Source organism: Bos javanicus, chromosome 23 (assembly GCF_032452875.1).
Source record: "Bos javanicus breed banteng chromosome 23, ARS-OSU_banteng_1.0, whole genome shotgun sequence".
NCBI lineage: Eukaryota > Metazoa > Chordata > Mammalia > Artiodactyla > Bovidae > Bos > Bos javanicus.
Window position 1 is genome coordinate 37,752,456 of NC_083890.1, and position 25,296 is coordinate 37,777,751.

The 25,296-nt window shown below is 39.0% G+C and overlaps 1 protein-coding gene and 1 long non-coding RNA gene across 7 annotated transcripts in view; both read right to left on the reverse strand.

Annotated features, from left to right (window-relative positions):
* Positions 1-25,296, reverse strand: part of CDKAL1 (CDK5 regulatory subunit associated protein 1 like 1) — a 730,510-nt gene that overhangs the window by 642,554 nt on the left and 62,660 nt on the right. The window lies entirely within an intron of this gene.
* On the reverse strand, positions 1,250-21,246 carry LOC133236623 (uncharacterized). The gene is made up of 2 exons (XR_009732950.1): positions 11,641-21,246; positions 1,250-11,248 (listed from the first exon to the last, which is right to left on the reverse strand). It is a non-coding gene; the product is annotated as an uncharacterized LOC133236623 (long non-coding RNA).

Below are 25,296 nucleotides of genomic sequence, written 5' to 3' on the forward strand. Positions count from 1 at the left end.
AATAACTTAATCAAGTGTTATTTACTTTTTATAACACATTACCCTTTTGCTAAGAGTAAATAAAGATGCCAAATCATGTTCTTTCCTGACCTGGTTTCCCAAGGTAGCACTAGCACCAACTCTTTTGACTAAACCCATTGTAAAGTACTTGACTGCAGGCAACTTCATACATACTCTCGTTTACTCCATGCTTACAAACTAAATAAATAATTGGCTTCCTCTCTACTGGTATCAGTCATAGTTTTAACAGATGGTGCCATTAAATGAGGAAGGTATAGTACTGAATACAACTAATGACTAACCATATGCCAGCAACAAAACAGTGTTCTTGTCAAGGATATAAAATTGAATTTTATTTACTTTTTGGTTTTGGCTAGAGTAAAACATAGTACAATGCAGTTATAAAACCTGATACCAATTTGGAACCAGGAACCTAAAAAGTACTAAAAAGATCTTCAATTTCTTAAATTTTTTAATTCCTCAAATATCAAGTATATGGGCTTCCAGGGTGGTGTAGAGGTAAAGAATCCTTCTGCCAGTGCATGAGATGCAAGAGACATTGGTTCGATCCCTGGGTTGGGAAGATCCCTGGAGTAAAAAATAGCAACCCACTCCAGTATTCTTGCCTGGAAAACTCCAGATAGACGAGCCTGGTAGGCTACAGTCCTACGGGGTTGCAAAGAGTCAGACCTGACAGAGCATACACACACATACAGAGTATACCAAAGAAAACAAAAGCACATACAGTGCCAGTCTCACTGTCACAATCACACAATGAGAATTATTTTTATTAGTTCAAGAATCTTCTCAACTTTGGCCACAGGCTTTATACATTCCCAAAAGCAGTAATATCTTTTATATAATGAGCACTAAACTGCTTTCCTCAGTAAACGTCCATCTGTCCACATGGTGGTATCTCAGAATCTACTACTCATGTTATTTTAGGAACTACAGAGCATACTCAGACTTAAAGTAATGGGCTATCTAAGTACACTACTGTTTAACATTCTTAATAATGCAACAGGCTTTAACAAAAGAATACATGCTGGCACTGAATGTGTTCAACTCTATTCTTACACTGCCTTCAAGAAAAAGGTACAGCCACCACCCCCTAGTCATAACAACTCTGCTTTTATAGTATTATTTAATTGTGCTTTGGGATCAGATGATTTTATTTGGGAAATGGACTCTGAATCTTCCTGAGATACTAAAATTATGACTCCACGTGCTACCTGATACAAAAACTTACTTTAATCCTTGGATCATTTACAAGAATGCATGATTAGTTAGTTTTAAAAATGCATTTAAAAATATGTAACTATTTTATTTAGAAACATATGGCCATTTCAACACAGTGACTGTGGGCATTTCAACAAAATGTACGTTAAGTCAGAACAGGGAAAACACAAAGCTTGGGTTTTAGACAGGCTACTCAGTCTATACTTCCCTTTTCCTGTTAATTTGGTGACCAGAATAAACTGAGATAACCTAAGAACTACTTTCAGTTCTTCAGTTTTTGCTCTTTACCCACGGAAAGAAATCTTTATCTATTACCTTCAGAAGGAAGATATAAACACACAACCCATGTATGTGATGAAGTATAAAGAATACTTGTCTATGAGTCAAAACCCCAGCACAATCCTTGCTCACTAACCAGCAGTGACCTTAAATAAACTACCTAAAACCCTTATAAGCCTCAAAAATCTCCATTTTAAAAATGAGATTAACACCAAATACTTCACAGGATTTGTCAATTAAAAAAAAAAAAGATGAAATAATATATGTAAAGCACCTGGCATGAAATGAAAAAGTTAGTTGTTCAGTTGTGTCCAACTCTTGGTGACTCCATGGACTAGAGCCCACCAGGCTCCTCTGTACATGGAATTCTCCAGGCAAGAGCACTGGAGTAGGTAGCCATTCCCTTTTCCAGGGAAAGCACCTGACATACAGTAAGGCAAAAAGAAGTTAAAGAAATAAAAACCTCACTTCATAAAGACTCAAACCAACAACCAGAGTGGCCTTCAAAACCGCAGTGGGAGCCACAAGGTTGGCCATTTTCTCCCTTAATTGAGACCAATTCTATCAAAAGTTGCAAACTTAGCTCTCTGCTCTCCCATTTCTTATCCAACTTTTCTGTAGCATGTCTGGATCAACTCCTTCAGCCTGATAAATTCTCCAACGTACACAAAGCCAATCTCAAATCAATAAACAACAAACACGAAACATATACTGAAGACAAGACCTTAGGAATACTGGGCATTAAAAGCTTCTCTTTTGACTCTTCATTTCCATCCCACATTTATTTACAAATGATTCTTTGGTGCTCAGATAAACTCTCCTCTCGACTTCTCTATCACCTTGAAATTCTACACATTCAGCTGCTCTGCAAACACAAACCTACAGAGGCAATCAGGTCAATCTTATCTGCATTCTCTCTTCTCTATGTTCTACTGATAGAAGTTATGAAGAAAAACTCTGGAGACACACAAATCTTCAATAAAAATACATCTCGCCATGATTAAGAAGTGGATATAAATGGCTAAAAACAGGTTCCCATGATGCAGAAAGGTTTTCTTTTGACTTTTGAAATAATCAATATGTTTTGTTCTGCTTAATCTTAGCCTATTAAATGTTACATGAATATGTGGCCTCAAACACTACACTAAAAGCTCCCACCTGAAACAACCAAAAAAAAGACATGCAAAATATACAGAACAACAGTTTAAGATACTGAACATCACACCATGAAGGACAATGAGCCCTGCGAGATGGGATACAAAGGAGGTGGGCTCTCAACTGCCCCAGCTTACTGCCTCAACAGTTTCCAGTCTAGATGTATTTGACCAAGACAGTCTAGAAGAATCTAAATTTAGAAAAGTTAAGGGTCTGGGGAAACCAAGGTTTCCTATGGTTTGCAAGACAGAGTATGGGAAACAAGAGAACTCCAGAGATCTGTAGAAGAGACTCTTCAAATATTCAGCTAAGCATTAATCAGTGCAAACATGTGAGGAAACAAGCCAAAGTCAGAAAAAGAATGACCTCAAAAGAATGGAGGTGACAGTGCCCAAAGCTCACTTGAGGTTGGGAATAATGCCTATTCTCCCCAGCCAGATGGAAAGACCTTATGATTCACGGGACACTGTGTAGAGTACACAGAAAGGTCTTGCCTCAGTAGCAGCCCTTGACCAAGCATGGCTCTGGTCATGCTCCAGAGCACCAAACTGCTTCCAAGTAACTTAGCTGGATCCCAGAACAAAGCTTAAGAATATTTACAGAAATACAAAAATACCACATCGAACAAGGTAAAGTCTGCAATGTCTAGCATCTACTCAAAAATGCAATGCAAAAATGAAGGAAAATAAAATCCCATAATGAGGAGAAAAATCAGTAAATCAAAACTGACCCAGAATTAACATAGACATTAGAACTGGCTGACAAAAACATTAAAAAGTTATTATAACTATCTACTTATGTTCAAGAAATTAAGCATAGACCCGAAAGACTAAAAAAAAAAAAAAAAATTGAATCTCTAGAGATTAAACTATCTCAGCTGCTCTGGGTTCCTCATCTGGCAGAGTGAACCCAAACCTTCATTTTTAAAAGACGAGTCATTAATCACTCTCCTTTTTTGACTGATACAGTTTTCCAGTGACCTTTATTACTATGAATAAAAATGCTAGGTGGAATGCCCCAAAACCCTTTGGGTTCCAGATTTTGTCTCCTTGACTCCATAAAATAAGAGTAACCCAAATTCCCCTCAGTAATCAACATCAAGCACTCCAGTGCATAAGTTACACTCATTTTTCACCATATGTTGGTTCAATGGCACAACGTCTCTAAAATAGCCAAATGGTATCTTCATCTTCCAATTCAGCAGAGCCACCGTCATTCCCACTAGTGCAAACATTCTCCCTTGGAGACTAAGATCTCCAAAACCGCAGAGCTTGGTATTCCCAAGACAGATAGCAAAAGTTCTACAAGTGGATTATTAGGTATAACAGTGAGAAACGCCACTCTCACTTCAATCCTTAATTACCAGAGCCATGAATTCTAACTGTGGAAGAGAGAAAACCGTATAATTCAAAATCTAGACTGCATCCTATAATGCAGAACTCCATCCTTTCATGGTATTGAAAGGATGCTACTGTAATGGAGTACTCAGTAAGCGACTCCACTTTTCAGTTAGGCAAGCCACTTTCGGGTAACAGGGTATGTGGCAAGACCAGCTAATTCCAAGGACAGGAGCCTATTTTATACCTTTGCTGCCGTGAAGTGAACACCCTGACCAGAAGCAATACAATACAGACTGCCATGTTGTTGTTGTCTAGCTGCTAAGTCGTGTTCAACTCTCTGCAACATAATGGACTGTAGGCCGCCAGGCTCCTTTGTCCATGGAATTGCCCAGGCAAGAATACTGGAGTGGGTTGCCATTTCCCTTCTCCAGGGGATCTTTCCAACCCAGGGATCAAACCTGCATCTCCTGCATTGGCAGGCAGATTCTTCACAAGTAAGCCACCAGGGAAGCCCACAGGATGCCATGATAGTGGATGAAATATTCTGTGAACCCAGATGATGCTGTTGGAAGAAGCATTAGAGGTGAGAAGGCAAATTCATTTGCAGAGTATGTGACTATTACAGTGAAGATTTAAACCTCTATTCGCTCCATGATAGAAAAGGTCCACTACAATCAACTACTGGCAGGCAGATGACTGGCTCCCTTAGTAAAGAGAGTCCGGTCAGGGACTCAACGTCGAACCTGCTGCTGGCAGATTAGGGACTCAGCAATAGCCTAAGTCTGGTCAGTCTTGTTAGACAAAGTCCACACTGTCGAACCATGAGCACCCCTCCAGCCCTGCCAACACAGTCACTTTTCCATAAGCCAACTGAGCAAGAACCAGGGAAGCTGGAGAAAGAAGCTGACTGACATCCACAGAGGACATTGTTCTAACTCATTTGCAGTACTGCCCTTTGGTGGGCGTTCACAAGGGCAACAATCTTCACAGCCTCAATATTCAGAGTGGCTCATCCATACACCTCTTCCCTAGACTTCCTCGTCACCAATCTTCAGACTGTGCTCCTTCTACACAAAACATCTGCAACTGCCCATTAATCAATCTAGGTCTTTCTCTCTGGTCATCTCCCACTCCAAGGATTGCAGGCAACAAAATATACTGCTCAAAGTTTGCCCGCTGTAGGGATTCTCCTTCACCATTGTCATGCATGGTTAGTCTTGAGTAGGGTTTTAGTGCTATAGTGTCTGTGCTTTTAAGTGATAACCAACATATCATGCAGACCCATCTGTAAACCAGGCTCAAGTCGTTTTCTTCTTTGCTCAGCTGATCATAAGGAACTTCAGAGAGGCCAGAGACACAGATTGAAAAAGAAGAAGCAATGCAACAAAAGTTGGCATTGAAGGAGTTGGACCCCCCTACTCATACAACTGACTTACACATTCCACAGCTGCCCAAATTTGATCTCATATTCCATTCCCATCTGATAACAGATTGGTCTTCACTCCCAATCTCTGGCCAAATGGGTTAGACAACACCCAATGCTCAGGCAGCTCAGGTCACATAGTCACCTGGTATCTCATGATTGCATATTCAATCTCCAGTAAGGCCCAATATAGACCAGCAGCTATTTCTCAAAAGAATCATTATCTACAGAAGAGGCCATAGATTTACCTCTAAATCCTTGACGTCTGCACTGTGATTCTTACTGGTGTTTGCCAGAGGCAAATAATCACAAGAAAAAGGAAAAAGTAGGAGGGGGAGAAAAATCACAGAATACAACTTTTGCTCCCAAAAGGGAACAAGTGAGTGTTGCTCGCTAAATCTATCCCCTTGAGATTTCATCAGTATGCCAGGACTACAGTCCCAACCAAGAAAGGAGACCCAGAGAAAAGATGATTACTGAGTTTTTCTTTCTTGCCTTGAGAAACTGGATGTGATATCTTTTCTTCAGATCAGAGAAGAAAACAATGAATGTGACAAAAAGGAAATACTGGCCAAGATGAGGAAGAATAAAGTGTCTCAGTGTTCTAAATCCAGCCCAGGTGATTGATATCTCAGGTAATGAGAGAACAAGCAGGTGAGGCTGCCGAATCCATCACTAATCTCTGAAGTTTTGGAGAAATAAGGAAACATGGGAAGACAAAAAGGTAGGTAAATATTCCAATGTTCAAAGATCAAGTACCTTGGGCAACTTGTCCATTTGCCATTAATCCTCAGAGGACTGTAAATAAATCATTTTAAAGATGGTTTCAAACCACTTCAGAAAGTAATCACTAACCAGGCAGGAGAAGCCTAAAATCTTGAGAACTAAAATTACATATCTATGTACTTATCTGTGATCAACCTAATCAAACTGTTCCCTTTCTAAGGGTTATCAGACCATCCAGCAGGAGCTCTATCACATGAAGGAGTCTACTCACTTAGAAGTTAGAGTGAGTTCCAATAAGCTAACTTTCCCATTGTAACTGAAAAATAAAACAAAAGATACTAAAATTCAGTGGTCACTAGATTTTAAGAGCTAGAAAGGGCTTTGGGTTTTTTCAAAGGCCTTCCCTTAGATGTTGATAGACATACAATGGAAAGCAGAATGGGAGTTCAGATCTGTGTGCCTACACTCAGCAGATACTTATACTTTAGCAGATTACTTCATCTCTTTAAGACCTACCTTTTGCATCTACAAAATAGAATAACAATGCTCTCTAGTCCCCAGATCTCTTTTCGAGGATTACAGCAAGTACATGGAAAGCTCTCTGCAGCATGGCTCTTACCCAGCAAGCCCTCGATGCTACAATGGCAATTATGATTGTCAGCCACCCTGGTCATCAGTAGAACTGTGAAATAAGGAGGTCTTCCTACCTCCTTTCTCAATCACACCTAACCATCTGGTCAGTTCAGTTCAGTTCAGTTGCTCAGTCGTGTCTGACTCTTTGCGACCCCATGAATTGCAGCACGCCAGGCCTCCCTGTCCATCACCAACTCCCGGAGTTCATTTAAACTCATGTGCATCGAGTCAGTGATGCCATCCAGCCATCTCATCCTCTGTCATCCCCTTCTCCTCCTGCCCCCAATCCCTCCCAGCATCAGAGTCTTTTCCAATGAGTCAATTCTTCTCATGAGGTGGCCAAAGTATTGGAGTTTCAGCTTTAGCATCAGTCCTTCCAAAGAACACCCAGGGCTGATCTCCTTTAGAATGGACTGGTTGGATCTCCTTGCAGTCCAAGGGACTCTCAAGAGTCTTCTCCAACACCACAGTTCTAGCCCAATAATAATTCCGTATAACCAATAAACAAGTAAGGATAGTAGCAAAGGAAAAGGTGCTAGGCTAAACAAAAAAGACCTGGAATCCAAGCTGTCACTTATTAGTTCAATAACTTGGCACAAGTTCCCCATTCTTTTTATGGGCCTCAGTTTTCCTATTAATACAATACATGTGTGAGTCAAGTGCTGGCAAGAGTTTCTTCCTCTACTACAATTCTATCATCAATAATCACAAAGCAAACTTTGAAGTTCTGTGTTATTAGTATAGCTGTGCTTGATCCTCCCAGATTTTTACTCATATCATCACCTTCATCACCATCACACACCAGCTCACTACCAGGGATGCTCTGAGTACTCCCATTTCTCCAAGAACAAATTTAAATCAATTCTCAGGGTTTCTCTTTTCCTTCCACTTATTAAACTCAAAACTTTAATCACTACTTACCCTTCTCCCAGAAAAAGTTTGTTCAAGCTTAATAAAAGTTTGCTGTACTCAAACATTAATTTATCTAAAAGGAAAACTAAGAATCATTGTATTTATTAGACAGACCCCATATCCCCAAGTGGTCAATGACGTGGGATTAACCTACATTAACTCAAAATTAAACAAGTTACTACCATTTGCATTTAATTACATCTCTCCTCTTTCTCAGAGGTCCTGAGCCTTCTATAATCGTGTACAAAGCATTCATCAGTAACACTGAATTTCTCAGAAATCTGACCTCAGTGTGAGCCACACGGAGAGCAAGTCAGGAAGAAACTGGAAATTTAGAAATGCCATTCAAGGGAAATTACCAGTTCCCTCAGGGGATCCAGGATCAACCTGACTAAGAACATGACTGTTTATCACTCAGTACACACAACACAGGATTTGGGAACAAAAAAACATGCCAGGTTTCATAGAGGCATTTGCCTGGCTTTATGTAACACATGTCCTAAACTAATATTGTATATAAAGTGAATTTTACAAATCTAATACTTTAAATACACTAAGGAGTGCACATTAGCCAGAAATAACTTATAAATAATGCCACAAAATATTTTATATTTATATATGTATAATTCAAGGCTTTTTTGGACATCATTAGATTTGTTCAAGGCAGCCAAAACTTTACAAATACCTTGAGTATTACTCAATTACCATCTTATTAAAAACTTATTTTTAAAGGCATAGAGACTATTCATAATAAAAGGGGAAATTTAATTGAAATTGTACTACTTAAGGACTGATGTTTGTTCAGCCACTAACTCGAACCTGATATCATCCCGAGGTCCTACAGAGAATAACAACTTCAATGGAATTGATAGAATCAAACTGTTCAAATACAGCCGCCTAGTCAATGGCCTAACACCCTTACCAATATATTTACAGTAGGTTTAACAGATGGAGAAAGGTAAAGCAAGAGGTGTGATTTTCCTCTGCCTTTGCAAATCTCAGGCAATCACTGTTCTCAAAAGTAATCAACCTTTGTAAATAACCAGGAACTTTATCTGAAAAGATTTATATAAGCTCACTGCCTCCAGTGAGGGTTTCCTAGTAGCTCAGACAGTAAAGAGTCTGCCTACAACGTGGGAGACCCAGGTTCGATTCCTGGGTTGGGAAAATCCCGTGCAGAAGGAATGGCAACCCACTCCAGTATTCCTGCCTGGACAATCCTATGGATGGAGGAGCCTGGTGGGCTGCAGCCCCTGGGGTCACAAAGAGTCGGACACGACTGAGCGACTATCACTCACTCACTCACTGCCTCCAGTAGATTATCACATACACACACACTCACACAGTATTTAATAAAAAACAGAATCCGCTTCTAAAAACAATAACAAAAAAGATGAGATGAATGGCAAGTTATCAGTTAACACCAGAAATAAAGCCTACAATGAAACAAGAGCCAACATGAAGTAAACAAAATTAGTGCAATTTCTTTCAAAATTATAAAACACACCCTTCTCCTGAAAGATCCATATAGAGAGGATTTAACACGGCACAGCTTCTAGGATTTGAAACATGCCATCCACCATCTCCTGTGTGAAAAGGCAAACCTGTCAGACATGTGTCTGACACTGTGACATGATACCACAGCTAATTTCCAGAAAAAATTATCAGTGAACTAAATGTGCTTAGATTAGCTTTTCACCATGACAGTCAGTCAGAGCTGCACATGCTACATAAATAAGGAGTTAACATTTTGCTCACTATACCATAAGCTATCAAGCAGACCAATTTTATGCAAATCTTCATCAACTGTAAATGGAGTTGGGTTAATAATCATAGGTCTAGATTCAATATGCAAATTCAAATTTGAATATCTGAGACAGAGTTATCCTGAGAACGCTGCCTGTCATAGAACTTTTCTATTTGGTACACACTATAATGTTTCATATCCACAGCATTTGAACTCCTAACAATATACAAAACTAAATGAGCTGAATCACTATGCAAATTTTACCAAAAACTCCTTTGAGAAACACAAATAAAAAATACAGGTGGTAATATTTGTATAAAGCACTCAGTGTTTGCATGACTGAGTAAGTTTGCATAGGATGGGTCCAACAGAAACAGTTCCAGATAGGGTAGATCTTCACCAGGAACTTTCTATTCTGAAGATGAAGCAAACACGTACACTCAACCTGAAATAATAGGGGAGCAGGTAATACACACAGCTGAATGATTTCCAAGAATAACAATACTTTGACTTTGTTCTTTCCAAGGCATTATCTAACATTTGCTATCTATTACCTTATATGCCTGGATCTCTACCTTTTTTTTTTTTTTTTAATGTGACAATGTATTTGTTTGCATTTTTTAAACTATGGAAGGATACACAGAAACTAATCAATGTTTTCACAAGGAGAGGATATGAGAACAGAGCAAATAAGGAATGAATTCAGACAGGAACATACTTTTGTCTGTGAATCTTTTTATGTCTTGGGTATTTTAAACCATGTGAAGACATAAACCACACTAGAGACTAAGAAAAATGTAAATAAAATGATTTGACAATACACCACAGTAGCAGAAAATACCTTTTCATTAACTGCAGAAGTTAAAGAAGGAATTTTAACATTTCAACAAACTGTAATTGAATTAGGTAGGCTAAAAAAGCATTAAATATATTTTATAATTACAGTTTTATAATTTAGAAAACTCAGTAAGTTCTTTTGTTATATATATAAAGGCCCCAGAGAATAAAAGCAGATATGCCAATGTTTAAATGTATGAAAAATAAATGTTCTCTTTCATCTTCCTGAAGCAGAAATCTTATAGCATGGAGTAAATCTATTTTAATTACCTTTATTCTTAGTGCTAAAAACTAATTAATTATTAAGAGTTGATAAAATGAGCTGTTTGAAATGTTTAATTTGATTCCAGCTCCATATGTATACTTTAATGAACACAGTAGACATTTCTCAGTGGGCCACCATTTATGAATTTAAAACATGTGTCTGTGCTCATGACAGGAGGTCATGTCATTACCGACTTGCTTCAGCAAGATGTGTCAGACACATAGCACATGCCATTCTTAATGCAGAAGTTCAAACACATTCTCGCTTCAAAAATGGCTGTAACCTATTTTTCAGTCATCACTATACAGCCCTCAAAATCATAAGCTCATACTATAAGCTCAGTAAGCTGAGGTTTCAGTTTAGAAACAATTTTGCATTCCGGAGAAAAGAAAATCAGTATGTGACATTAGCAAAAGCAAATTCTGACACAAAACTAGCCCATGCCACAGCCTTCCCTAGGTTCCAGATTATTCCCATGCTTTCTGTAACTATAACCATGACAAATGTAAGAATTTAAGGAAATGCAACTTCATCTTTCTAACAGTGCCTCTGAAACTCATTTAATCCTTTAATGCCTTTACAGTTTTACGTGGCCCCACGCCGGCACTCTAAAAGGACTGTGATTCATATCACAGTGTCTGCACCGTAACTCCAGGCACTGTAACAACCTCACAACAGAAACAATACCGGTACTAACGCATATATATGGAATTTAGAAAGATGGTAACAATAACCTGGTGTACGAGACAGCTAAAGAGACACTGATGTATAGAACAGTCTTATGGACTCTGTGGGAGAGGGAGAGGGTGGGAAGATTTGGGAGAATGGCAATGAAACATGTAAAATATCATGTAGGAAACGAGTTGCCAGTCCAGGTTCGATGCATGATGCTGGATGCTTGGGGCTGGTGCACTGGGACGGCCCAGAGGGATGGTATGGGGAGGGAGGAGGGAGGAGGGTTCGGGATGGGGAACACATGTATACCTGTGGCGGATTCATTTTGATATTTGGCAAAACTAATACAATTATGTAAAGTTTAAAAATAAAATAAAATTGGAAGAAAAAAAAAAAAACAATACCGGACAAAGAGGAGGGCCTATCTGCAGACAGACAGGAGATAAAGGAGAGGGAAAATGTTGGCCTGTTGGCCCAGCACTCACATCCTCACACATAGTGCTGAAACTATAATGGTCCCCACCATGTTTCTCCCACAGCCAGCAATTAAGCAGCATTTATTTCAATTCTGTCTAAAGTCTGGAATTCCAAAAGCGTTCCTCTTTTTTGGAAACTCTCTAGATGTTCATTTAGCAGGATACAGTGAAACATTACAACAGGTTAAAGAAAAGGAAAATGGATATCAGGTAGGACTTTCAAGAGGAAAAAATGCTAATAATACAACTGCTAGTAATAAAGTTATACCCTACTCTGCTTGGAGATCAGTGTAGTAGATCATTTGGATATGCGTCTATGCCTTCTGATGACTTTTATTAGGTACAACATAATATAATCTTCATTTTAAAGATGAAAACTTAGATGTGAAGTAAAGTAAGCTGGAGAGTCGCATAAATATTCAATGACAAAGCAAGAATCCAGGCACAGAACTGTAAATACTAATAGGACAAGAATAATACTAGTAGCAGCTGTATTACTATCGGACTGTTTCTTCTCAATATACTTTAATGCATTTCTAAGTGTCTTAAATATTTTAATCTAAGTTCATTTATTATTCATAACAGCCATACAGAATAGGTCCTATCATCCTCCTTACAGATGAGAAAACTCTGTACAGAGAGGTTAAACAGCTTATTCAAGGTGACAAAGAAAATAAGTAACGAAGTGGCTCTTGGACTTAGGCAGCCTGGTGCCTGCTTTCCTATATCATCCCTTTAAGGTCTAAAATAACAGACTGCGGTTCTACAGTCAATGAGTCACTCTGTAAATCTCTGAAACATAAATTTGAGCTTCATAAAATTTCACTGAAATAAGAGAAAACTCACCTAACAAAATAATTTTTAAGTATTTTTGTGCAATATATTCTGTTTCTGAAATTCAGTCTCACTGATGTGAACAGGGAGGCTTTCTACTTTCCTAAAGAACTGAGAGACAGGTAATGAATAATTTTCTAATCAAACAAGAAGTATTATAGGATCCTGGAATGTTCCATGAGAATACCTGCCAAAGGAAACTTGAGAAACAATAATTATTAAGTATAGAATTAAAGAAACAAAAACTCTCTTACAAAGTTAAGCCTTTCAATTTCATTGACTTTCACTAAGAGTATCAATGACATCTAAAATCAAGTAGCAAGTGATCTGAAACTAGAAGGGGTGTCTGTATGTGTGTGTACGAAGCATAAAGGAGAAAGCAGAGGCAAACCTATCACCAAAGTAAAAGCCCAACACAAATATGCAAGATCTTATGATACATGTAGTATAACAGCTCTGACTAATGCTATTTACTCCGAACATTCATAACATATGAATCTGATAACAAAAAGCAAAGCACATTTCTCAATGTAGGAGAGTAGATGTGAGATAAAAAGACTACCAATAATCTCACGTAGGGCTACCTGAATGAAAGAACAACAAGACACCTTTTTCGTAGTGAGAGTTTTCATATTATTCCCTGGCCCAAGACTCTGATTCACATAAAACCACAAAATAAAATCTCACATTGTAAGTTTTCAGATTTTTCATTTCAAAACTTATGTGTATAATTCTATTAAACAGAAATGGATAGTAGCTAGACTCAAGACATCTTGATTAATTGAATTTTCTAGTCTAGACAAGGAAAACAACAGCTTGTTTTTAGGACTACTATACCTACAAGAGAAGCAGCAACAACATGTAAAATAGATTTTAAAAAACACTTTGAAAGGAGATCTTTCTAACTCAAGCAATAATCTTGGTAGAGAGGTGGAGTCTGAACACAATAAACAAAGTTCAAAGCCTAATTTTACTAATTTTGCCTGTGAACTTCTGAAAGACTGCCAAAGAGACCTAAGTGAAAGGGGGAAAAAAATGTTTTAATGAAAAAACCCACCTCTGAGCCACTGAACGTAGGAGTGCTAGAGGGAAAAACTGAGACAGAAAGAAAACTTCAAAGAGATTCCATAATCGAAGATGCCTGACTCTTGACTGCCTCATCTCAGAGATTAAAGAAGATTTTTAAAGCTGTTCCATGGACTTAGAGATCAAACATTTATAAATGTTTATAATTTTACAAGTCCAAAATTCAAAGGTGGGCTCTAAGAATTAAGAGGAACATAGGCAGCTAGGAGGAAAGATGAGTTTTCTTGGGTGAGGGAGGGATGCTGAAGGTGACTTTGAAGAATATACTCTTTGGGTTGAAGAAAAGGAAGTAGCTTTGAAAAGCTCATTTTTCACCCAGGACATCTAAATGAACCACAACACACTGGGAAATGGGTACTAAGACACTGCCTCAGTTTATATTTACTCGATTTTAAAAAGCATTAAATTTATCAAGTATTTACATAGATCTACTCTGCAGCAATCCAAGATTATCATATTAACCTAGTTAGCACTCCTTTTTTACAATGAAAATCTTAACAATTCAGATTTGTAATTTTTGAAAGTTCATAGACAACTGATGAGTTTTATTGGCCAGGTTAGATTTCTACAGAACCCAATCCCATAATGAGAAGAGGAGGGAGGTAGAAAAAAAAACTGATCCCCATCAACAACAGCTTGGAGCAAATCAACCATGAGGAGGAATGGTCATTATCAGTATAGATGGAATCAAACAGACATTTCTCAAAATATTTTTATATGTCAATCTCATAATTATTAAATAATCCATATATCATTTAAATGCTAATACAAAGAGCTGAACTTAAACTTCACTACTTTACTCTATTTCCAATCAGTGAATATCACTGTATCACATACAGTGAGTTCCTGGAAGGAAGCAAGAACATCATATTTATCTTCTTTATCTCACTATGACCCAGCACAGAGTCCACCACACAACAGAACTTGTGTATTCATTTGAGTTGCCTAAATGTCACCATTGTTGAAAATGAGGTAAAAACAAAATATAAATTAAGTCACATTAATTTTCTCTCTCCTAAAATAAGACAATTTTCTATGAAGGCCTAATTCGAGTTTCAGTGTTCTATGAAGACAGTTCTAGTCCTGAATCTGAAGTCATTACTAATTCCTCTATAATGACAAGAAGCCTTCATTCATCAGTCAACAAGAGTATATCATCACCTTGATGCTAATCATTTACTTATTAACTAGTTACTGACTGCCAACAACTGCTCTAGGCTCTGGAGCTACAGACAGTCCTGCGACACAAGGCCCCTGCTCTCACAGCACTTACATTCTAGTGAGGAAAACACAGATCACAAACAAATAAGTCTATCAGCTGGTGATCGTTACTCAAAGGAAATACAGAAAATTAGAGACAGAGAGAAGGGAAAGATGCTCTTTTGTATAGGGGAGTCATGGAAAGACTCTCTGGTGAGGCAACGTTTGAACAAAGTCTGAGATGTGAGACCAGAGCAAGGAGATACCGGGAGGGAAAACAGTCCAGGCGAAGGGAAAGGAAGTGTGCGCACATGCTTGTGTCCCAGGAACAGCAAGAACATGAAGGTGACAGTGGCAGCAGATGGAGCCAGAGAAGTGAAAGGGTGCTCATCTGACACCTCACAAGTCTTGATAAAAACTTTCGCTCTTACTCACATGCCTGTTTATAAATTCATTAAAATTAAATAAAATTTAAAATTCAGGTTTTTGGTTACACTAGCCAATTTTCACGTGCTGAACAGCCACCGATAGTCAATGGGTACCATACTGCGTGCACGTATGCTCAGTTGTGTCCCACTCTTTGTGACCCTATGGACTGTAGCCTGCCAGGCTCCTCTGTCCATGGGATTATCCCAGCAAGAATCCTGGAGTGGGTGGTCATTTCCTCCTCCACGGGATCTTCCCAACCCAGGGATCGAACCCACGTTTCTTGTACTGGCAGGCAGATTCTTTACCATTGAGCCATCTGGGAGGCCCCAGGTACCACATTAGACAATGTAAAATAGAACATTTCCACCACTTAGAAAGTTTTATTGGACAGTGCTGTGATTTTTGAGCTGAACAGCGAAAGATGGTATTCAAAGAATCTCTGACTGCTGGGTGGAAAACAGACTGTAGGAGTGAAAGCAAGGAAATAAGTCACGCAACTATTACAATCTAGGCAACGAGATGCCACTGACTTGGTGTAAGATGGCAGCCTCGGTGTGGGAGATAGAACTAGCGGGACTCTGGATGTCAGGACAGAGCCGCCAGCATCTGCTGACAGACTCAGTGTGAGCTGTGAAAACCAGAGGCATCATCCTTGACTCCAGAATTTTGCGCGTCCTCAACTGAAAGGTGGACTCCTCTTATTAAGACAATGGAGGAAGAGATTTGTCGGAGAGATCAGGAGTTTTAGACATGTTAAATAGACAGGCCTATTAAAGATCCACAATCAAACAATACATAACCAGAGAATTTAGGGCCCAAAGGAGAGATTAAATTCAGAAATATATATTTGAGAAGTGCCAGCATATAGAGATTCTTTAAAAGCTGTGGAGCTCTATAAAATTCCAAATCAGTGAGTATAGGAAAGAAAACAAAGAAGTACCTTGGAGACCCTCCAACATTTAGATACCATATCATAATAATGAGGAGGAGTAACAAATATGACTGAAGGAGCAGCCGGTGAAATGGGAAGAGAACCAGTAACCAAGAGGGAGTGGTGTCCAGGAAGTCCAGTGAGTGTATTTCGAGAAGGAAAGAGCTATGACAAATGCAAACAGATAAAGACTAAGAGGACAAAGACGTACTGACTGCATTTGGTCACTGGTGAACTCGACAAGAGCATTTTATAAAGGGGTGCGACTGGAGTAAGCTGGGAGCAGAAGGGGAAGCAGTAGGTATAAACAACTGCTTACAAGGAGTTTTTGCCACCTACAAAAAGACATGGAACAGTTGGAGAGAAATATGGTGCCAAAGAAGGACATTATTTTAAGATGACAATGTTTGATGACAGGAATAATCCAATAAAGAGGGGAAAGGGTTCAATAGAGGAAGGAGAAAAACAGCAGGAACATCCTTGAGCAGATGAGAGGAGGTGAATTCACAATGATAAAGCTGGCCTCAGTTCAGTTTAGTTCAGTCGCTCAGTCGTGTCTGACTATTTGCATCCCCACGGACTGCAGTACACCAGGTTTCCCTGTCCATCACCAACTCCTGGAGCTTACTCAAACTCATGTTCATTGAGTTGGTAATGCCATCCAATCATCTCATCAGAAGGGTGCATAGACCATTCATCAAGGGCCATGGAGGGGCCAGGGTAGGTTGGTGAAATAAATTCATGAAGACAGGAGGATTTGGTATTGGGAACATGTGACTATTCTCTTCTGATGGTTCTAAACAGTTATGTGCCTCGTTAGACATTGCTTTTCAAAGGAATCAACTGTGTTTTATTTATCATTGTATTCCTAACACTGGCAAGCTGGCACGCATTAAATTATTCAAGAGTTCTATCCAACAAACATATTCTTGGAACCACCTGACTACACAGGGACCTCAGCTTAAGCCCTGACTTGTGCAGGACTTACCAATCCATCCTGTAGGAAGAACACTCAAGGTTACACAGAAGAAAGGGTGCCACAGTCATCACCAAACACAGCTTGCCGCCTTGCCCTCCAGACACAGCACTGCTACTCCAGGATGCGGTGGGAGGATTATACACATATCCAGCTTCCATGTGCAGAAAGTGTCTCCTGCCTGTAATCCCCAAATGGCAACTACCTACTTTTATTTTGACTGATGCTCCCCATCAGACAGTGGTCTGTTTACTCAGGACAGACCAAGTGGTTCTACTTTCTTAGACTATAACTGAGTCTCTTTGCCTTTAAGCATACCATACATAGTGCCTTTCTCATTGTGATCAAACCCAGCTCCTGTGTGGTCTTTCCCTTCCTAGCCTCCCAAACTTGCAAACACTACAGATCCCTGTTTACAATGAGCTTTCAGAAATTATACAAAATTTGAACAATATTAGAAATTAACTATATAAAATGTAATTCAATTTCCTGAGCCCTTTTCTAAGAGTAAGGGCACTGAAAACAAATCAGATGTTAAATAGGAGTAATAACATTAAAAAAAAAAAAAAAGCAATCACCATTACTGATGTTCATTAAAGGGGCAAAGTCATATCCCCTCTCATCTGGACTACATCTAGCTTGCTTCCTATACTTGCTTTCCTAGCATAACGCAGTATTTTTCTAACCAAATAAATGTAGGCTTATTAAATCTGTTAAAACTTGACAAAGATAAAATAATATCCTCAGTCTTTTAAAAATTTTGTAAGTAGTTCAAATTGTTGAGAGGAATCATTCTCTGCAATAAGCATGCTGAAACTAATGGGGGGACGCTTTGACTAACAAAAGTGTCTGATTAGATAAGATAATGCAATACGTCTATTATATCTAGTGTAACAATACCATTCACTATAGCTAAGACTCTTAGCATTTCCATTATAAAAAACCTGTTTTTCAACTCTACCACCTGCCATCCATTAAAATAATTTTCTTTTCCTCCTACAGCACTCAAGTGTTGATCCTGGAAACATTCTACCACCACTCCCACTAAATGTTTTTGTTCTTTAGATTATCATGCAAATATTTTAAAAGCGTATTTTGTCTTTCTGTACTGCACAGGTCTGAATTCAAATATTAAAGTTCTGGTGTGCAAGGATGGATCACAGGAACGTTCATTCCAGAAATATATCAACATGTACTAGAGGTCAAGTTGGTAGAATCTTAGCCAATAGAACATTATTCTAATGCCTCAAATAAGAGTTACAGGTATTTATGATCCTGAAGACATCAATAGTGATAAATGGTTCTTCACCTGATGAGGGGAAAAAATCTAACAAGATAATATGAAACCAAAAAACATAAAGATCAGGTAAAAAGAACTAAATTCATGGCAAGGAAAAGCAAGTATGCAATGGTGACAGTACAGTAAGAAAAAAGTGGGCTAAAATATAGCTATCCACTCTCTCTACTAGGTGTTAGATAGCTATTAAAAAAAAAATGCCCAAATGCAAAGGTATGGTTTATTTTTCCTAGAACAATTATCCCTCAGAAGAGAAAATTGTTTCATATTCCTATTCAGTCCATATCAAGTCTTTCTTTTTTACTGCGGCTCTTACTCTCTCCATCCCCTTATTGTGAGTTACAGTATCACTTCAAGTAGACATTACCCCAAGTAACAGGATCCCTGGAAGCCTAGGGAAGTCGCCTGAATCAGTCACCTGAACCGGTCAGAAGGGCTGTAAAGGATTTAAGCCTGATTTAACTCCTAAGGATATAACCTGATACTGGCAAGTATTTGATTTCACTGTAAACAAGTCCTTCAAAGACAAATTTTTACAAAGCATTATAGTAAGTGGTTACACTTTAGAGATCAACATATATGCTTCTCCAAGAGGAAAGACAAAACCAACTGTCCTTTAATTATGAGAACGGGCACCACAGAGAAAATTTCCAGGGACCTCAAAGACTCAAAATATGTTGGATTTCAAACAAGTCAAATGGAAGTAAAGTCAAACTGTCAGACAATTCAAAGTGATTTAAGGAGAGAGAAAAAACCCTTATGTTCATGATGCCCTGGAAGTGTTTAAATTGCTTCATGAAAAGCCAGGGGAGGAAAGCAACATTTAACAACTACTTCATACGATGCAACTTTAAAGCACACATGTATAACTTAATATAAGGATATGTGACAATTTCATCTGCATTCCTAAACTTTATATATTCCAGTTAGTCATAACACTTTACTTAACCTACTCACTGGGAAAACAAGGGCATCACTTTATATCGAAATCATACATATTTGCCACCTGCAAAAATTGAAAAAAATAAGGACAAAGACCCAATCTTTTCATTTTTAAAATCATTTCCCTCAACCCGCAGCAGTATATCTCACAGATTCGTTCAATAGCTAAGCAACATGTTAAAACTGACTTCACATAAATGAAAAGGTTGATATAAAATGTCTTGTGAAAGAAATAGCATTTTATGCATTACATACATGAATTAGAAAATTGCAGTGTGTCTACATTTGAATATATATTCATACAATTTATACATCTGTAAGCACATTTTTTTTTCCCCTAAAAAAAGGAGTTGGGGATACAGTGCTAGGCTTTTCAAACCCAGGTTCTGCAAGACAGCTTTGTTCTATTTTCCCAGAAAGATTTAGTATTACTTTTTGGAAAACCATGCATTAACATTCAGAGTAACGCCTGCTGCTGCTGCTGCTGCTGCTGCTGCTGCTGCTGCTGCTGCTAAGTCGCTTCAGTCATGTCTGACTCTGCGACCCCATAGGTGGCAGCCCACCAGGCTCCCCTATCCCTGGGATTCTCCAGGCAAGAACACTGGAGTGGGTTGCCATTTCCTTCTCCAATGCATGAAAGTGAAAAGTGAAAGTGAAGTCGCTCAGTCGTGTCTGACCCTCAGCGACCCCATGGACTGCAGCCCACCAGGCTCCTCCGTCCATGGGATTTTCCAGGCAAGAGTACTGGAGTGGGTGCCATTGCCTTCTCCGCAGAGTAATGCCTCCTGCTAAGTTGCTTCAGTCGTGTCCGACTCTGTGCAGCCCCACAGACAGCAGCCCACCAGGCTCCCCTGTCCCTGGGATTCTCCAGGCAAGAACACTGGAGTGGGTTGCCATTTCCTTGTCCAATGCATGAAAGTGAAAAGTGAAAGTGAAGTCGCTCAGTCGTGTTCGACTCCTATCAACCCCATGGACTGCAGCCCACCAGGCCCCTCTGTCCACAGGATTTTCCAGGCAAGAGTACTGGAGTGGGGTGCCATTGCCTTCTCCGCAGAGTAATGCCTAGCATACAGTAAAAGCTAAGTACGTTTTCGATATTACCATGAATAGCTAAACCAAAACTAGGGTGCTAAAGGTTGTTTACTGACTTGTACTTCACTGAAAAAGGCAAAACGTGCCTTTTTCATGATATTTAGTATAAATCATAAGTAAAATAATACCCAAACTGGAGACTGTACTTCAAGACCACTGCAGGCACTTCGCACTGGCTGTAATCTGCTCAGTTCTGAAGGAGCTACAACAGCCGCCATTACTAACTGTCACACTACATGGGTCACTTTAATACCTACATTTCATTAATGTAGGAACAGCATTAAAGGAATAAGGAAGAGCATTAAAAATGAGGGTTAATGAAATTTGTGATAAATTAATAATTTATTATGTATAGAATTGTTCTTCAAAATTTTACCCATACTCTAACAAAAGGAATTTATATTTGGTTTGCCCAAAACATTAACACCTTTCAACTTTTAAAAAAGGATGAATGTTTTGTAAGAATGGAAGATAAGGTTTCATCTCTAAACCCCCCACAACACAAACCTCAGTATCTTTTACACAGTTAAGTACACACTGCACAGCTGCAATGAAAACAACTCCTAAGAATTTCAAGAATTGTAAGTTGGCCTGTTTACCAAACCAAACACAGGCAGTATATCTCATGAGTCAGTATATGGATAAAATATTCTTTTACAAAAGAATTGTGAATTTGAAATAATCTCTACCAGAAAGGATATATGGTATATTTGTTAAGATACAAATGTGAGATAACCTTTTATCCCCAAATAACAGTATGACTTTGAAAAATGAAAAATGTGTATTATAATAACCCCATTCCAGGTTTCCACAAAGTCCGAAGATCCAAGTTAGTAGGAAGCGAAGAAATGATCTACAGCATTAAGGTGCTACTAAGGTTCTGAAGGCTGTGCTGAAAAAACACCTGGGCTTCTCTTGCAAAAATTAATAATGTATTTTAAGATGAAAAAAATTAGAGAGAGAAAAAAATGTCAGTGAAGCCAACCTAACCATGAGTTGAAGAAGAGATACAAGAGTTACAGCACAGTGAAAAAGGGAAAGTACTATCCTGAATGCTTGAACCCACAGCTAAGAAAGGTGACAGCCATGAACAGTCTCTGTTACAACCTGGAGAGGGGAGACAGACAATAAATAATTAAGGGATTTCATCTTTAAAGACCAAACAGGAGTAAAAAGTAACTGCTCCATAAGTGACAAGGGGGCGAAAGTAACACTGAGGGCCTGAGTCCAGGGAAGAAATCTGTGCCGGGCTGGACCCGAGTGACAACAGCGCCCCCTTGACATGGCCAATGGATGGGTGCTGAGGTCCTCCCACATTCACGATCATCACAAGACAGGCGGGAACCTCTGCTGGGCTCACTAACCGAAGGACTAGATATTATAATCCCGCCTCCTGACAGCTAATTCCTACAACTACAAAACTGATAGTATTCTCATAACTAACTACCAAATGTCATAGACTTTGTGGGTGCTTGAAAATAATTGACACCCTGAAGGCTAAGTTCACAAATGTCAAGGACCTAGTGCAGATGTGTCCAATCCTTCAGAGCACAAGACCCCATGTGGTGGTATACTACTTTCAACTGCCAATGACTGAGAAAACACACACATACATTTATTCAGAGACCTTCCCTACAACGAATCTTCTGAGTCTCTCACCCACAGGGTGTACAGACAAATAGCTGAGAAGTATCAATCCTCTGTGCATAAAGGCTTAAAGAGGCACTATTTCATGGACTACACAAGTCTTAATTTAAGTTCCAATCACTACCTCTGTATAAATATTATCAATCCTCCCTAACCCAAGACTCAGCCAGTATCACCACCAAGGTCAAGCAAAAGGAAGAAGCTGGTTGGGGGACTGTGGCTTATACTTTAGTGACTAAAAGCAGTGTGGGTTCTGAAACCAGCCGGCCAGGGTAGGAATCCCAGCTCACCGTTATGACTCACGTGACTTTGGTCCAGGCTTTTAGCCTCTCAGTGTTTCAGCAGCCTCACATGCAAAACAGGAATGAAGAAGAAAAAGTTCCCACTTCGCACACTTGTGAGAATACATGTAAAGCAGTTAGGTCAGCGTCTGGCACACGGCAGGCATTACGTAAGTGCAAGCAAAACAAAACCGACATGAAAACTCAAAGCTGGACTGAAAATCCTCAACAAAAAGAAGGGCACTGTGTTATTACAAGCACCTTTAAAAAGTCTTAACACAACAACTTTTCACAGATACAAAGGCTATCTCCTTGCATCCATGTCAGGGGAATCTAAACCGAGCTACCGCACGGCTTTCTTTCCTACCCAGTGCCACTCTTCCATTGCCCTTTTATGCTCCTGCTCTTGGTTCGTCTTTTAGGTCATCAACACCTGCCATAAACATTGCTTGGTCCTGAGGAAAACAATTAGAATTTTACAACACAAGACAGTCCTTCATCAGATGTCAAGACTTCCATCAAATAGGTCTGCCACAGAGGACTAAATAAACACACAACCACAGAACTCAACTAAATAAGATAATGTGTGCAAAGAACTTAGCATAAGGGCTGGCACTCCATCAATGTGAGTTGTAGTCATTAATTCTATTAACAATGCTCCTGAAAAAGCATTGCTCAATCTCTCGGCTTCAGGTAAAAATGAAATTTTATCTGGTTGTGAGTGTACACATTTTGTTATCAGAAGCAAATATAATTTGTATATGCAAAAATATGAATTTCAGAAACATTGAGTAAAAGAAGCCACACACAAAAGGGTACATATCATATGATTTTGTTTATATGTCTCCCAAGAACAAGCAGAGATATCAGAAACTGGCTGCTACAGATGGGAAGGAAAAGGGAGGATGGATGGGAAAGAAGCACAACAAAATTTTCTGGGATGATGGAAATGGTCTCCATCTTCTTTGGGTGGTTGGACCATGGATACACAAAATGGGAATTATTCATCGAACTGAACACTTAAGACCTGTATATTTTATTGGACATAAATTGTACCTGAATTTTTTACTAAAAAGCAAATACCTCTTTGTAATTGAGAGTTAGGGAAGTTATATAGGTGATTTAGGAGAAGGAAAACTAAAAGAATTGTGAAATTTAGGGTCAAAACTTAACGAATTATGGTCCACGAAGAACAAATATATGCATCTGTGCTTTCTAGTAACAGCACACCTCCTATTTATATCCACCTCATCCATCTCCTATTGTCTCTCTCAGTTCTGATCACTGGCTCATTCTTCCACTCAACGCAGAGTTTGCTGTCTCTGCTTACACCACGATGCTAACAGAGTTAACAGAAAGAAAGACTATGAATACTCAATCAAAACAGCAACGTTTTTATTAAATAGGCAAGCAGCTGTGTGAGCAGAGACTTGTAAATGCATCTGTTCCACAGGATTTTATGTTTAATTCAATTTGTTCAAATCAGAGCAGCAAAGCCCTATAACTATGGCCTAGACAAGGAAATAGTTTGCAGAACAGAACAGAATCCTACATTAAAATGGTGTTTGTGAGGAAAAGAATTGCACCTATTCATTCATTCGTTCACTCAACAAGCACTTACTGAGCACCTATTCCATCCCGGTCATTGTGTGCTTGCTGGGAATACAAAGGTGAGCCCCAGTCGGGCAGAGCTGACAGACATCTGAACAGATGGTCATAATATATTGGGTTCAGAGGCCTGGAGTATAGTACTCTGAAAGCACAGAGGAGGGGGAAGATTTCCTTTGAAGGCTGGAGCTTTTCTGAAGAAAATACGCAGAAAGAGAATGAAAAATAGACTCCCACCTAATCTCTACCCTATACGTAAGGGAGCTGCAACTGTATAGACAGCATTTGTTTCTAAATCAGGTTGGGAGTACATGGCTGTTCTGTGCCTTATTCTTTTAACTCTTTTTCTCTGTCGAGTATTTTGTAATGAAAAAAATTTAATGCAATCCGCCAAGTAGTGCCTGTAGACTTTGAAAACGTTCCCCACCAGCAGCTGCTTATCCCACGACAGACAACTTAGAGATGCCAGGGTTAGCTAGTCAGATGTGGAAGTGAATGGGAGAGGAGACAGGCTAAGATTTCTCTAGTGACGGCTGTGTGTTAGGCCTGGGGTGTAGGACATATTCCAACTTCATTTTATATATCCACAGAAAAAAAAAAAAGTGGGAGTATATATACCTGCCATAGGAAAAAAAATAGTTTATCATAAACAACTAACTCCATTCATTGTGATCTCTATTCTGTAAGCAAATGTTTACTGAACACTTGCTAACATTCACCCAGAGAAAAACAAGCTCCTGCCTCCTAAGTGCCTGCCATCCAATAGGAGGGACAGTCAGGGGTGCCAGCTGCGGGAATACAGCAGATAGACTTTACAGTAAGGACTGGAGAAGACACAGCACAAGTCTGCAACAGGGGGTTCGTAATGATTCAGTAATGATTCAACACTCATTATCCTCCTATTCCATAAACAAGTGGTAATCACATCATCTCACTAGCTCCTCCCATCAGGGGAAAAAAAAACTGACAAAATTCTGGAACTCACTGTGAAGTTCAAGGTGCTACTCTCTTGCTGAGACAATACTGCCTTAAGCCGAAATGACGGATGAGAATGTGCTAGATTGAGCCTTTAAGCAAAGGTAGACTTTTCTTGACTGGAGTGACTAATATGTTTACATGGATAATACAACTCAGTTACTTTTTCTTCTTTTGCTGTTCTCATAGACACTAAATGACCAGTCTCAAGTTAGTTTTTTAGAAACTTCATTTTTCTATTCTAAAAAAAAAAAATGTTTGATTCAAAATAAAGTCAACCATACACACACA